At 39.6% G+C, this 16,276-nt stretch overlaps 1 protein-coding gene across 3 annotated transcripts in view; it reads left to right on the top strand.

Moving 5' to 3' along the window:
• The window catches only part of LOC135206267 (FUN14 domain-containing protein 1-like), a 116,653-nt gene that overhangs the window by 76,468 nt on the left and 23,909 nt on the right, over nucleotides 1-16,276 (top strand). The gene's annotated exons all lie outside the window — the stretch shown is intronic.

Genomic DNA, 16,276 nt, shown 5'->3' with positions numbered 1-16,276 from the left:
AGGTCTACACAAGTCCTCATCAACAATAACTTTTCAAACCGCATGGTTGAACGCCAAACGAGTGACTCCATAAATAAATGGCACCAGGAAAGAACGACCGAAACTAACAACCAAAGTGGAGCTATAATAGTATTTTATAAAAATCATATGCACCACAAATATTTGGAAGACGAAAAGGCTATAAGGAAAATAATCAGTGAAAATGTCTCCCCCACTACAGAAAGTGATAAAATTAGCCTCATAATTTATTACAAAAACATGAAAACCAGCCAGCTGCTTCTTACAAACAACCCGGGGGCGCGAAAACCAGCCAGCTGCTGCTTAAAAACAACCCGGCGCCCCCAGAAACGTCTTTGAAGAGAAGGCGTGTCATCTACGAATTCACATGCTCGGTGGATGGATGCCACCATTCTTATATTGGGATGACCACCGCCAGACTCTCCAAGCGTCTCTCCTGCCACCTTCAAGAAGGGGCCATTTTCATTCACTACAGGGAAAAACATAACAGGAGACCAGAAAGAGCTGAACTTATAACGAACATAGACATTATTGATCAAGCACCGGACAGGAAAAGCCTACGTTATCTTGAAGCATTACACATATTAGAGAAAAAGCCGACTATCAACACGGTAAAAGAAACAGAATTTCTTCCTACCATCATAATAAGAAACAGCACAAGAAACCAACCAACTCCGTATACCACCACGAGAGAGAGAGGAGAGATCGAGGGGGGAGAGACAGAGAGAGAGGAGAGAGAGAGAGAAAGAGAAAGAGAGAGAGAGAGAGGAACAAGCAGACCTTACCTTACCTTACAGACCTTACAGTTCGTTCGGGTTGCCCCAGGTCCCTCAGTGTGAGGCGCCTCTAATGTCTACCAGAGAGTTGCTAGTACATCTTCCGGTATATTTTGCATCTTCCAATCTTGGATGGTCTGGGATGCAGTTTAGATATTTGTCGAGCTTATTCTTAAACACATCTACGCTCACTCCTGATATATTCCTCAGATGAGCTGGCAACGCATTGAATAGACGCTGCATTATCGATGCTGGTGCGTAGTGGATTAATGTTCTGTGTGCTTTCCTTATTTTTCCTGGTATAGTTTTGGGCACTATTAATCTACCTCTGCTTGCTCTTTCTGATATTTTTAGTTCCATGATATTTTCTGTTATTCCTTCTATCTGTTTCCATGCCTGAATTATCATGTAGCGTTCTCTTCTCCTTTCTAGACTATATAATTTTAAGGATTGTAGTCTTTCCCAGTAGTCTAGGTCCTTAACTTCTTCTATTCTAGCTGTAAAGGACCTTTGTACACTCTCTATTTGTGCAATATCCTTTTGATAGTGTGGGTACCATATCATATTGCAATATTCAAGTGGACTACGAACATATGTTTTATAAAGCATAAACATGTGTTCAGCTTTTCTTGTTTTGAAGTGCCGTAACAACATTCCCATTTTTGCTTTACATTTTGCCAACAGAATGGCTATTTGATCATTGCATAACATGTTCCTATTCATCATCACACCAAGGTCTTTAACTGCTTCCTTATTTGTGATTGTCTCATTATTAGGTCCCCTATATGCATATAGCTTTCCTTCTCTGTCTCCATAATTTATTGATTCAAATTTATCAGAGTTAAATACCATCCTATTTACCTCTGCCCAATCATATACTTTGTTAAGGTCTCTTTGTAGAGCGTTCCTATCTTCATCACAAGTAATTTCTCTACTTATTCTTGTGTCATCAGCGGAAACTTACTCACTACCGAAACTACTCACTACGAATCCTTAACATTACTGTCTATGTCTTCAATCATAATAACAAACAATATTGCAGCTAGCACCGTACCTTGTGGCACACCGGATATTACCTTGGTTTCATCCGATTTCTCATCGTTTGCAATAACTATCTGTTTTCTGTTGTGTAAAAATTCTTTTAACCATCTTCCTACTTTATCTACGATATTGTGTTTTCTAATTTTCTTGCTAATATATTATGGTCTACTTTGTCAAAAGCTTTTGCAAAGTCTAGATAAACCACATCTGTTTCATTTCCGCTTTTCATATTTTTGAATATGTTCTCACGGTGGACTAACAGTTGGGTTTGTGTACTTTTTCCGGGTACGAAACCGTGTTGTCCTATATTAAACAAATTATTTTTTATTAAATGTTTCATAATATTTTTCTTCATTACCCTTTCATACACTTTCATAATATGTGATGTTAGACTCACAGGCCTATAATTACTTGCCTCTAGTCTTGATCCACTTTTGAAAGTAGGGGTGATATATGCTAATTTGTGCTCATCATAAATCTTGCCTGTATCTACACTTTGTCTTAATAATATTGCAAGTGGCTTTGCGATAGAATGAACTACTTTCTTTAACAAAATAGCAGGGACTCCATCCGGCCCTGCAGCAGCTCCATTTTTAATTTCATTAATTGCCTGCACAATATCAGCTTCATTAATTTCTATGTCAGCTAAATATTCACTATTTTCGTCCCTTACTTCTATATCATTATCTTCATTATCTATTCTAGGGGTGAATTCTCTCTTATATCGTTCTGCCAGTATGTTGCAAATTTCCTTTTTTTCATTCGTTAATCTCCCTTCAATTCTCAGAGGGCCTATTTCTATTCTTCTTTTATTCATCTTCTTCGCATATGAGTATAATAGTTTGGGGTTTTGCTTGATATTTAATAGGGTTTTTTCTTCCAAGTCCCGTTTTTCATTTTCTTTTGATTGTATAATCTTTTGTTCTGCATTTTCTATCCTACTTTTTAGTTCTATAACTTTCCATGCATTTTTTTCTTTTGCAAGACCTTTTTTCCACTTTCTGATTTTCTGGAACAAGATCCTTCTGTCTCTTGGTATGCATGAATGATGTTTACTTTTCTTCTTCGGTATATATATCCACTATTTTCTCCAATATTTTATATAATATCTCCGTATTTACCCTTATGTCATCACTTACGAAAATGTTATCCCAATCTTTGTTTAATTCTTCATTAATTTCTGACCATTTTATATTTTTACTGTAGAAGTTGTATTTTCCATATCCTTCCCACTTTTTCATTTCTTGCTTATCTCTATTTTCACTTGCTTTGGAATGAACTGTTAATTCTATGACATTATGATCTGAAATACTCGCATTATAAACTATTATTTCTTTAACATAATTCATCTCGTTCACAAATACTAGGTCTAAAGTATTTTCCTTTCTTGTTGGCAGGTGATTTATTTGTTGAATGTTGTATTCTAGTAGCATATCTAATAGCTTTTCAAATTGCCTCTTATCTTTTGCACTACTATTACTCTCTTTTTTATATGTATAAGTACAACCACAGTCTCCTATTCGTTCTTTCCATTCTACGAAAGGAAAGTTGAAGTCACCAGATAGGAGAATAGTCCAGTCCTTGTGATTTCTACATATATCATCCAATTTTTCAATTATTAAGTCAAACTCTTTAGTATTAGGAGGTCTATATATTACTATGTTCATCAATTTTTCAGATTCAAATTCTACCGCTATTAGTTCACATTCTGAGTTACTATATTTCTCATATATTTTTCCTTGATTTTTGTCTTTCCCATATATTGCGGTTCCCCCTTGATTCCTATTTTTTCTATCTGATCTATAAGTTTGGAACCCTTTTATTTGATCATCATTCCCAGTCTCTTGGGAATACCAGAGAGAGAGAGAGAGAGAGAGAGAGAGAGAGAGAGAGAGAGAGAGAGAGAGAGACAGCAGAGAGAGAGAGAGAGAATAAGAAGGAGCGAACGAGAGAGACGAGAGAGAGAGGCAAGAGAGAGAGAGAGAGAGAGAGAGAGAGAGGAGAGGGAACAAGCAGAGAGAGAAAGAGAGAGAATAAGAAGGAGCGAACGAGAGAGAGAGAGAGAGAGAGAGAGGAATTTGCAGAGAGAGAAAGAAAGAAACTGAGAGAGAGAGAAAGAGAGGAAGAAGCAGAGAGAGAAAGCGGGAGAGAGAAATTTCGCGGGAGAGAACGAGCGGAAGATGTGTCATCTGGACAGAATGCAGCAGTACCTGCCGCCCAAGAGGTGGGTACCCCAACCAACACCCAACCCACGCTAATAACGCCGGCCAGACTACGCAGATCTCATCGCCCCAGGGAGAGATATCGTTACCATCCAACGACCAATTAAAATCCGTGCTCACCGACCCGCCCACCGATTGTACACGACCTTGCATGCTATAAATACTTGTAACGTATCTTAATTCACTTTACTGTATACATACTCTCATAGATGACTGCCTGTGCGCTGTCGACACGTTAGAGGAATAAACCTAAGACAAATGGTAATCTTTACATGTCCTTAGGAAACTTAATACACCGGCTACATGCTGACGAGAAAAAGATAATAAGAAGAATTGAGAAGATTCTATATAAATTAAATGCCGTTGAAACAGCTATTGTATTCAATGCTACTGCCCTATATTATTATTATTATTATTATTATTATTGTTGTTGTTGTTGTTGTTGTTGTTGTTGTTGTTGTTGTTAAACATGTACATGTACATGTACATGTACATGTACATGTACCATAAAAATTCTCTCATCTCGGTAAGAGAGAGAGAGAGATAAGAGAGGAGTTGCTCTCACTTAAAAGTGAAATGGAAAGGTCATTTCTTTAAAAAACTATCACGTACAAATTTTGTAATTACAGTTTTTTTTTATCACAGTCCTCCAATTTGACTGGGTGGTATTTATAATGTGGAGTTCCATGTTGCATCCTGCCTCCTTAGGAGTCCATCACTTTTCTTTCCATGTGCGCTGTATCTAGGAGCATACACTTCTGCATGAGTCCTGGAACTACTTCAGCCTCAAGTTTTTCCAGATTGCTTTTCAGGAATCTTGGGATTGTGCCTAGTGTTCCTATGATTATGGGTACAATTTCCACTGGCATATCCCATATCCTTCTTATTTCTATTTTCAGGTCTTGATGCTTATTCATTTTTTCACTTTCTCTTCAACTCTGGTGTCCCATGGTATTGCGACATCAATGGGCAATACTTTCTTCTTGATTTTGTCAATCAACGTCATGTCTGGTCTATTTGCACTTATCACCCTATCTGTTCTGATACCATAGTCCCAGAGGATATTTGTCTGATCATTTTCTATCACTCCTTCAGGTTGGTGCTCGTACCACTTATTACTGCAAGGGCGCTGGTGTTTCTTGCACAGGCTCTAATGGAGGGCTTTTGCCTCTTTTGTATTGGTTCTGTACAAGTGTCGGACATTCGCTTGCTATGTGGTTTATGGTCTCGTTTTTCATATTACACTTCCTGCATATGGGTGAGATGATATTTCCATCTATCGTTCTTTGAACATAGCTAGTTCTTAATGCCTGATCTTGTGCTGATGTTATCATTCCTTCTGTTTCCTTCTTGAGCTCTCTCCTCTGTAGCCATTGCTATGTTTCATCGCTGCCCAGTTCTTTACTGCTATGGATTGCCAAGTGCATAAACATGTACAATTCATAAAAAAGAAAAATACATGTGCATGCTCTGGAACCTCGCAGCATAGCCTAGGCTACACTAGATTTACTAGGTACTGTTAAAGATGAAGTGTAGTAAGGGTTATTTTAGGGTTTTTGGCAAAATCTTAACCTAACCTTAACTACACTTCAATATGTTAGAATTTGAAGTTACTGGCAGAAACTGGGGAGTGACTGTAAACTGGGGGATTATATATGAGGGCCTCAGAACCAAGAGTTGTAAACACCACCCCCATCAGTATCGAGTTAGGCATACCTGTAGATTTGGCAACGTTTCCTGTGTCTATTTGTTGTATTTCTGGGCTCAGCTCGTGTCGCTGCGCGAAATATCCTTTAATCTATTATTTCTAGGGTAAATGTACTAACACATACCAGAGAATAAATAAAATAAAGAAAAAGGTCAGTATAACTGACTCGCTCACCCTCCAGGAGGGTGTCGGTATGAACACTAGGCGAGTGAGACCACTACCACGAGCCAAATGCCAATAGAAATCTCCCACTACAAAATCCCTCCAAGAGGGGAGCCGACCCACAGAGTGAGCAGCTCGTACTACTACTACTCCATCCCATGCTGCCGACTGCTGCGCCTCTGGTGGCCATCCTTTCAAGTTAGCACCCACGAGTCGGTTGTGATATTTTTCCTCTCTGTGTTTTTTGTGCCCTTTCATTGGATTTTCTATTATGGAGCGTGCAGCTATCGCAGCAGCTAAGTTAAGTACTCAGTATTTACGGTTAGTTGGTTTTTGGCCGGCCCTGAGACAGTATTTGCCGTTTTTTAGGTATAAATACGATCTCGGGTCGGAAGCATGGCAGCATGGTTCTGCCTCGTGATGGGCTCGTTCTTGGTCTCCCATACCTAGAACATCCCCTTATTTATCTTCGCTCTTTATGATTATCCGCTTTACTTAGGGTACGGTCTACTCAGGTTTGTCATGCATGCATGTATTTACCTTACGTAGGCTTCTTCTATCCAGACCCTAGTCCAGGTTCTTAGTATCGGCCTCTGACTAGCTTTGAGTGGTAGACTTGCCTTCGGGTTAGTCGTACACTCCTGGATTTTTCTCCTGCTATATTGTTTTCTTTCTTTCATTTATTTATTTATATAACTGTGTATTTTATTATTGTTAGGTTAGTTAGGCGTCTGGCTTAGCCTAGGTCCTGGCTCTTTGAGCCTATACTACCGCTCATCAGTTCGGTTGCTTCCCTATAGCATCTCTCTGATCAGTTGGTTCGGCCCAGTGGGCTTATTTGCCTCCGCTTTTCAGTTCAGTATGCTTCCCGATAGCATTTCCCTGATCAGTGGTTGTCCTAGGCTTAGTTGTCGTTTTTGGTCTTACCGCCTCGTGGTCACTTCGTGATCACGGGCCAGCCAGACGCCTGTCCAGTCATTCTTCCCCCCCCTCCCGCTCTTCCATAGAGTCGGCGGGGGCGGGTCGGTCTGCCCATGCTCGCTCCTCATACCCGAGCCTGCCTCCCTCTCTCCCCTCAGGCGGAGGGGCTAGGGAGTCGGGACAGACCCAGACTGGTCTCGACCTCTCCGGCTTCTCGGTCCGGCCGGTTGGTACGGAGTGGGGGGTACTGGCCTTGCCCACCTCCGCGCTACCTTGTCGCTCCGGGCTAGCTTGAGCCTGTATGTCTTCTCGCTCTTTCCCATCTTACTAGGGCTCCTTCCTGATCGGAGTCCTGGTATCCAGCGGAAAGTTGTTAGTCCACCCAGTAGGGTGGACCGGAGCATACAGTGGGTCTCTACTAACCTTACCGTTTTGCTGAGTTACTACACTCCGCTACGCACTGGACTTAGTCCGGTTTGCTTGTGTGTTAGGTTTAAGTTATCTTTTAAGTTTATCTTAAGAACCTTAAACCATCCCCCTCCCTTACATATCTTACCGGATCTCTCCGGGATTATAGCCTATTCAGGCGATGCAGGGAGGGGTTATGCCCAAATTTTTTCCGAGCTCCGGCATGCATCGGAGCTCTTCTGTCCTTTAGACTGTAAGTGATGTTTTTTAAGATACTCATGTGTCTCCCCACTTACAGGCCACCAACTGTGAGCATCCGGGATGTTCCGCCACACTTCAGGACCCTTGTGGACACGAAGTTTGCCGGTCCCATGCTCCATGCGCGACTCCGCTCGGGGACATCCAGGTCTGGTACCATGAAACGTGTACCATATGTTACGATCTGGTGAGCCAGCTTTTGGAAGGGGTAAGTTTTACATCTCCAGTAGCTGCTCCGCTTCTTTTTTAGCGCTTAAGTTTTCATCATATTAACTTAAGGCAATTAATTTAAGTTATACTTTAAGTTTTAGTTTTAAGTGATTCTTAAATCTAAACTACGCCTTCTCTTCCAGGCTCCGGCGGTAAGAGATACCGCACTGGCTACCCTGCGGGCCCCACATAAAGCTAGTCCTGGACAGCGCAGTGGTAGTACATTGTATAAACAGAGGAGGTTCCAAGTCACGTCATCTAAATCACGTCATGATAGCCATCTTCTCCCTGGCAGACAAGTTCAGTTGGCATCTTTCCTCCACTCACATAGCTGGAGTAAGAAACGTCATAGCAGACGCCCTATCCCGATCAGTACCCCTAGAGTCGGAATGGTCACTGGACAACAGTTCGTTCCAATGGATCCTTCAAAGAGTCCCAGGGCTACAGGTGGACCTCTTCGCATCACAAGCGAACCACAAACTACCGTGTTATGTAGCCCCCAACCTGGACCCTCTGGCCTATGCCACGGACGCCCTGGCTCTAGACTGGAACAACTGGGAGAAGATTTACGTCTTCCCTCCAGTGAATCTCCTCATGAAAGTATTGAACAAACTCAGGACATTCAAGGGTCAAGTGGCTCTAGTAGCCCCAGACTGGCCGAAGAGCAACTGGTATCCTCTAATTTTGGAGCTGGGCCTTCGTCCTCTTCAGATCCCCAGTCCCAAGCTCTCCCAGTCAGTGCAAATGAAGACTGTGTTCGCTTCCTCAGGGATTCTCAAAACCCTAACTTTATGGATTTCATGAAGTTTGCGGCAAAAAGAGATGCGAATATTGACCCTCAGAATATTCTATTCTTAGAATCCGATAAAAGGGATTCGACTTTGAGGCAGTATGATGCTGCTGTCAAAAAGTTAGCAACCTTCCTGAGAGATTCGGATATTAGAATCATGACAGTTAATTCAGCTATATCCTTTTTCAGATCCTTATTTGAAAAAGGTTTAGCAGCTAGCACGATTACGACAAACAAGTCAGCTTGAAAAAGATATTTCAATTTGGATTTAACATAGACTTGACGGATTCCTACTTCTCGTCTATTCCTAAGGCATGTGCTAGGCTTAGGCCTTCTGTTAGGCCTACGTCAGTTTCATGGTTCTTAAACGATGTCCTAAAACTGGCTTCCGAAACCGATAATGACACATGCTCGTTTATAATGCTCTTAAGAAAAACCCTATTCTTATTAAGCTTAGCTTCAGGAGCAAGAATTTCAGAACTGTCGGCTCTATCCAGAGACCCGGATCATATTCAGTTCCTTCCCACAGGAGAAGTCCTACTTTCTCCGGAACGTAGCTTTTTAGCAAAGAATGAAGATCCTTTGATGAGGTGGGAACCTTGGAAGGTACTACCCCTTCCACAAGATGTATCTCTTTGCCCAGTTACAACCTTACGAGCCTTTCTGTCTAGGACCTCCTCATCTTCGTCGGGTCCCCTCTTTAGGAGGGAAAAAGGTGGAACTTTATCCATTAAAGGCATCAGGCAACAAATCCTGTACTTTATTAAGCAAGCCAATCCTGACTCTTTCCCGAAAGCACATGATGTCAGGGCAGTAGCCACCTCAATTAATTATTTCCAACATATGAACTTCGATGAGTTGAAAAAGTATACTGGATGGAAATCGCCGACAGTGTTCAAACGTCACTACCTTAAGTCCTTGGAAGCTCTGAAATTCCCAGCAGTAGCAGCGGGTAACATAGTTTCCCCTGACTCAGCTAGTTTGTAGTAGAAGATTCAGTCCTCCTTTCTACCTGCCTCACCCAAAAGTTCGTCTATTCCTACCTGGTTCATTTGCATTCACCTTGTGTCTTAGCTGCTTTTGTGATAGTGTAGTGGGTGCCCCTTATTGTCTGGTTAGGGACACTCACAAATGATTATAAACATTGTTCTCAATGGATGTTTCCCCTTATTTTTATGCTAGGGGATACATCATATTATAATGATTACGGGTTTTGTATATTAAGTCATATACATTCTTTTATATATTATTATTGTTGATTGTTTTTATTAATTGCTATTATATTTTTGATACATGCTGTTACACAGATAACATTGATACATGTAAATAATTTTACCTGTACATATGTAATTACCTTATGTTAACAAACATGATTAGATTTATGGGTAATTTAAACATATTTCTAATTTTATACCCCTGTGTATATGTATCTTTTAGCAATTATAGTCTATTCATATATATTTTATCTTTTATTTGAGACCTATTCTGATTTATTTTATTTTTATTCTCATTTTATTACTTTTGTTTACAATCTTGTGCTATTTCTCTGGTACGATTTCGCGCAGCGACACGAGCTGAGCCCAGAAAAGGGATTTTGACGTAAGGAAAAATCTATTTCTGGGCGATTGGCTCGTGTCGCCAGCGAAATCCCACCCTACCCATCCCTTCGCCCAAGATTGTCTGCTAACTTCAGGATGGCCACCAGAGGCGCAGCAGTCGGCAGCATGGGATGGAGTAGTAGTAGTACGAGCTGCTCACTCTGTGGGTCGGCTCCCCTCTTGGAGGGATTTTGTAGTGGGAGATTTCTATTGGCATTTGGCTCGTGGTAGTGGTCTCACTCGCCTAGTGTTCATACCGACACCCTCCTGGAGGGTGAGCGAGTCAGTTATACTGACCTTTTTCTTTATTTTATTTATTCTCTGGTATGTGTTAGTACATTTACCCTAGAAATAATAGATTAAAGGATATTTCGCTGGCGACACGAGCCAATCGCCCAGAAATAGATTTTTCCTTACGTCAAAATCCCTTTTTTATGCTATTCAGGAGTTTCAAAAAGGTCGAAATCCCTACTTGAGCAGTAGGAATTATCGATTTTGTCTACATAAATGAACGTGGAGTCGCGCGGAGGTTACAGCCTCATAAGAGCTCAGTTAGAACCACAAGGAAGCATGTTCGCAGCTCAAGAGTGAGCCAATGAGAGCGCACGTCACTAAGCGGGTAGTAAGTTCTAAGCCAATCAGCATTTTTCCCCATAAGGTGCCCGTAAGTGTCTGCCAACCATCGCACAGTTTACAATCTAGATAATGACAATTAGTCCCCACCCTCCCCACCTTCCCTTATTTTCAAGTTCTTGAGCGGACGTACAGTAGTTTCATGGTGAGTACAAATTAAAATATTTGCTTTTCTTAGAGAAGTAGTAGTGAATGCAGTAGTATTATTTTTCTGTCATTTTTTTGTATTTGATTATTATTATGATATTGGTGATGATTATTTTAATGGCTAAACATTATGATATGGAATGTTATCATGTTAAACATCATTATTACTAATATTACCTTATTATCATTATTATTGGCTATTATCATTAATAATATTATTATCAATACTCATTATTATTATTATTATTATTATTATTATTATTATTATTATCATCATCATCATCATATTCATCAGTATAACATCCTTGATTGTTATACCACGAAAGTATTTTCATAGTGAGTACACATATTATTATTATTATCCAATATTACTGTATTACCATTATTATTGATATTATTTTTATATATTTTATAGTGTGGGGTTCCGGGTTGCATCCTGCCTCCTTAGGAGTCCATCACTTTTCTTACTATGTGTGCCGTTTCTAGGATCACACTCTTCTGCATGATTCCTGGAGCTACTTCAGCCTCTAGTTTTTCTAGATTCCTTTTCAGGGATCTTGGGATCGTGCCTAGTGCTCCTATGATTATGGGTATAGATTTCCACTGGCATATCCCATATCCTTCTTATTTTTATTTTCAGATCTTGATACTTATCCACTTTTTCCCTTTCTTTCTCTTCAACTCTGGTGTCCCATGGTACTGCGACATCAATGAGTGATACTTTCTTCTTGACTTTGTCAATCAACGTCACGTCTGGTCTGTTTGCACGTATCACCCTATCCGTTCTGATACCACAGTCCCAGAGGATCTTTGCGTGATCGTTTTCTATCACTCCCTCAGGTTGGTGCTCGTACCACTTATTACTGCAAGGTAGCTGATGTTTCTTGCACAGGCTCCAGTGGAGGGCTTTTGCCACTGAATCATGCCTCTTTTTGTACTGGTTCTGTGCAAGTGCCGGGCATTCGCTTGCTATGTGGTTTATGGTTTCATTTTTCGTATTGCACTTCCTACATATGGGAGAGAAGTTATTTCCATCTATCGTTCTTTGAACATATCTGGTTCTTAGGGCCTGATCTTGTGCCGCTGTTATCATTCCTTCAGTTTCCTTCTTTAGCTCTCCCCTCTGTAGCCATTGCCATGTGTCATCGCTGGCTAGTTCTTTAGTCTGTCTCATGTATTGTCCGTGCATTGGTTTGTTGTGCCATTCCTCTGTTCTGTCTGTCATTCTCCTGTCTGTATATTTGTGGGTCTTTGTCTACTTTTATTAGTCCTTCTTCCCATGCACTCTTTAGCCACTCGTCTTCACTGGTTTTCAGATATTGCCCCAGTGCTTTGTTTTCGATGTTGACGCAGTCCTCTATACTTAGTAGTCCTCTCCCTCCTTCCTTTCGTGTTATGTATAGTCTGTCCGTATTTGCTCTTGGGTGTAGTGCTTTATGTATTGTCATATGTTTCCTGGTTTTCTGATCTATGCTGCGGAGTTCTGCCTTCGTCCATTCCACTATTCCTGCGCTGTATCTGATTACTGGCACTGCCCATGTGTTTATGGCTTTTATTATTATTATTATTATTATTATTATTATTATTATTATTATTATTACATCTATTGCTGTTATAACACGAATATAATAACACTTTATTATCCTTTTACACATTTTATTATGGTTTAAGTGCTGGTTATGAATAAAATATACACAAATGTGAAGGGTTAGGCGTACATTTTGAATGGTAGCGCACAAGCGCACCCCACAATTTTTTTTTTAGTTTCACAAAACATTTATAAAGGGTAGGGCTTTCATATGAAACTTAGTTTAAATCAATATCTTTCTTAGAAGCAGAGTAATGAATGCTAGACTTTGAGGGCAATTTACTCATTTTTTAAAAATTGGCATTTACCACCTTGTGGTTCTGAGGCCCTCATATAAAAATGTGTGGTTTTGTAAAGTTTGCCAAATCCCTTAACCTAACCTTAACTACACTTCATCGTTAACACTACCTAGTGAATCTTGAGTAGTCTAAGCTATGCTGTAAGTTTCCAGAGCCTAGACATTTTAGTTGTCGAGACCCTAACCTAATCTAATGTAGGGCATCTGCCCTGACTTGGAAGGAGGGGGGTTTTCTCATCCCCAGTTTAATAAAGGTTTTCATTTTTTGCCTTTTCCATGTTAGCCCTGGTCTGCAGAAAACTCAGAACAAGTTTGGAGTTATACCTCAAACTGAGCAAATAACCATAAATTCTTTGCTAGATATTACAGAACTAAAAAAAAACTTATATTGTTTTCAGTTCCGTGTAACTTAGCCTAGGTCGCAGCAAATCGTAAAATTTAGATGTTGAAGGGCAACAAAATTTTCCCAAAATTATGAGGAAAACCTCAAAACTTGACCTAGATTCTTGCTTGTCATTCGTTAATTCTTAATTCCTTATTGAACTTCCATTGTCTGTGAGCTAGGCTATGACTCTTATCTTAGCTACATTCTATTACGACGAATTTGCCTCTACGTATACTCTTGATACAGCAATCCTGTGTCTGCTGCCTTATTTTGGACAAGAAAACAAACATCACCTAAGTTAAATCATTGTTTAGGAAGTTATTTGCATATAACTTATGCTATAGAGTATTCTCATTGTGCAAAAAGATTAGAGTCAGAGTTCGTGTTTACATCTGACGTCACTGACATTACAAAAATTGTCGATTTAGATACAGTGCCAACGTAGATCAGTCAATGTAGATGTAGACGAGTGTCTATCTAGAGTCGTTTGCGCAAGTAGATACATAGTTGTTCATAAACACTTAGTAAGTTAGATCCAATTCTGATTATTATTATTATTATTATTATTATTATTATTATTATTAATATTAATATTAATATTAATATTTGAAAATATTGATAAGCAAAGTACATATATGTACTGTAAAAATTTTCTCCTCTTTGTAAGAGAGAGAGAGCGAGAGAAGAGTTATTATTTTTATTATTTAGTAATGTATTTAATTTACACATAAAAGCTTGAAAATGTATCAATTACATAAAAAATTAAACACTTTTGCAGAGTTTCTCTTTGAATTTTTCTGCTAAGTAGGGGAAATAATTGTTCATGTAATTACTTGGTAAGTATATAAACTTTATTTTATTATAAAAATGTAATTTTTTTATGAAAGCTTAAACAAAAATTAAACACTTTTGCAGGGTTTCTCTTTGAATTTTTGCTGCTGAGTAGGGGAAATAATTGGTTATGTAATTACTTGGTAAGTATATAAACTTCATTTATTATAAAATTGTAATTTTTTTTATGAAAGCTTAAACAGTGTCAAAATTTTTCAATACCATGAGACCATTTTTAGTGACTGGCATGGCACCGCAGAAAGAAGCACAGGATGTTCTGCTACTATTTCTTTACATTTTCAGTAAGGTGCTGAGTTTGCAGAGCCAGCAGGTACAATGTACCTGGAGTTAAAATGAACACCAACCAGATGCAGTATCCATCTGCAGTAGCTCTCTTAACTGATAGGAAACAACAAGCATTTTTTTCAATGCTAGCAATTTTTCTATTTAAAATTCATTATATGGCTTAATGTTTTGAGAAGAATATGTCCATGATCCCACCTCCTTTCAATTTGGAATCAGCTTTGTAATTACTGGGTATGTCACTTATACACAAAAATGACATTTTTATGATAAAATAAAGTTTTGTATAAACTTACCCAGTAATTACATGGTCAGAGCCCTTCCTCCTCCCCTCTGATGGACATATGCATAAAACAGAATGAGGTGATTAGCAAAGTCATTCCTAATATTGCTGTTAGGGGGGCCCACTATGCACCTACACTGAACTGTTGAAGCGCTACCCACGAAATTTGAATTTAGGCTGTTGTACGTGCAAAACTATAGCTAAGTAATTATTGGGTAAGTATTATATGTACATATACGTACAAAGCTTTATTTTATTATAAAAATGTCATGTCTACTCAAACAGTCTCATTTCAGGTGATTCCACGGAGGATTGTCCACTCTAGCCCTAACAAGATTGTCAGGGAGCTCATTAGATTGTAGGGTTTTCAAGGTCAGCTGCAGAGGTTAGTGCTAGATGTAGATGTCAATCCTCTAGCAAAGCTTACCAAGTCAAGTGAAGTCATTCGCTCTTGGTGTAGAAAAGACAACATCTTGTCTTCTTATATGCCTGTAGCAGAGAAAGCAGACTTTCTGCTATATTTGAAGTCCTCTAGAAGCTGTCTTCCTCCACCATTAGAGGTTATAGGGCCGTGCTGGGCTCTGTTTTTCGGCACAAGGGTGTACGTAGATCTATCCTCGAACCAGGATATGTCTGACCCCAATAAGTCATTCGACACATCTAAGCAGAGGGAGGTAGGGGTGGTCTCTTGGAACTTGGATGTGGATCTGAAATTGCTCTTTAGTCCCTGTTTCGAACCTCTTCATTAAATTTTGCAAAGGGATCTGACGAGAAAGATTTTCTTGTGGCCTTAGCAACAGCTAAGCAAATTAGTGAGCTGCATGCCATTGATAAGAGGATTGGCTTCTCTCAAGGGAAGCAGTCTGTTCCTTTACCCTCAGGATTTTAGCCAAGAATGAAACCCAGTCTAAGCCCTGGCCTCATTTGTTTGTCATTAAGAATCTAATGAAGATCTGGTGACCTGAAGAAGTGAGATCTCTTTGTCTTATTAGGATGTTGAGATATTATTTGCACAGGACTCAGAGATATTATTTGCACAGCACTCAGACAATCCATTGACCAGCGAGTAACTTACGGTGCTCAGTGAAAAATCTTTTCCGTCCCCTTTCTAAAAATGACTTGGCATTTTTTCTCAGAACCCTTATTTCAGAAGCACACTCCCCAGTTGGAGAAGTCATCTTACCCTGCTTTAAAGTGAAACTTACGAAATCAGAGCAGTCGCTACTTCGTTAGCTTTTAAGGATAACCCGTCTTTCTCTTCCATTCTTCAGTCAACATAGTGGAAGTGTAAATTGATTTTTGCAACCCATTGGTTGTGTGAAGTAGAAACGTTGTATGAAAATTGCAGTACCCTGGGTCTATAATCAGTGGATGGCATGGTTTTGGGGGAACAAGAGTACGTAGTGGGTGGTGGTTTTTTTAATATATGGTCTATTTTATTGTGGTTTTTAATATATGGTCTATTTTATTGTGGTTTTTTAATATATGATGTATTTTACTGTGCTACTGCACCCAGGGCATGGGCAACTATTGTTGCTTTATTTAACCATCGGAAATGTCCGTTGCAAAGCTCCCACTGAAGCAGTAGGAGCTTCACAGTTTTACCGCCATGCCACTCTATAGGTTAAGATGAGCACCAACTAGAGGCAGTATCTACCTGCAGTAGCTCTCTTACCAGGTAAGGAAATAACAAGCA

The sequence above is a fragment of the Macrobrachium nipponense genome, chromosome 29 (genome assembly GCF_015104395.2).
Source record: "Macrobrachium nipponense isolate FS-2020 chromosome 29, ASM1510439v2, whole genome shotgun sequence".
Taxonomy (NCBI): Eukaryota; Metazoa; Arthropoda; class Malacostraca; order Decapoda; family Palaemonidae; genus Macrobrachium; species Macrobrachium nipponense.
Note: the sequence above shows the minus strand (reverse complement) of the source record. Positions and strands in the feature narration are given on the sequence as shown.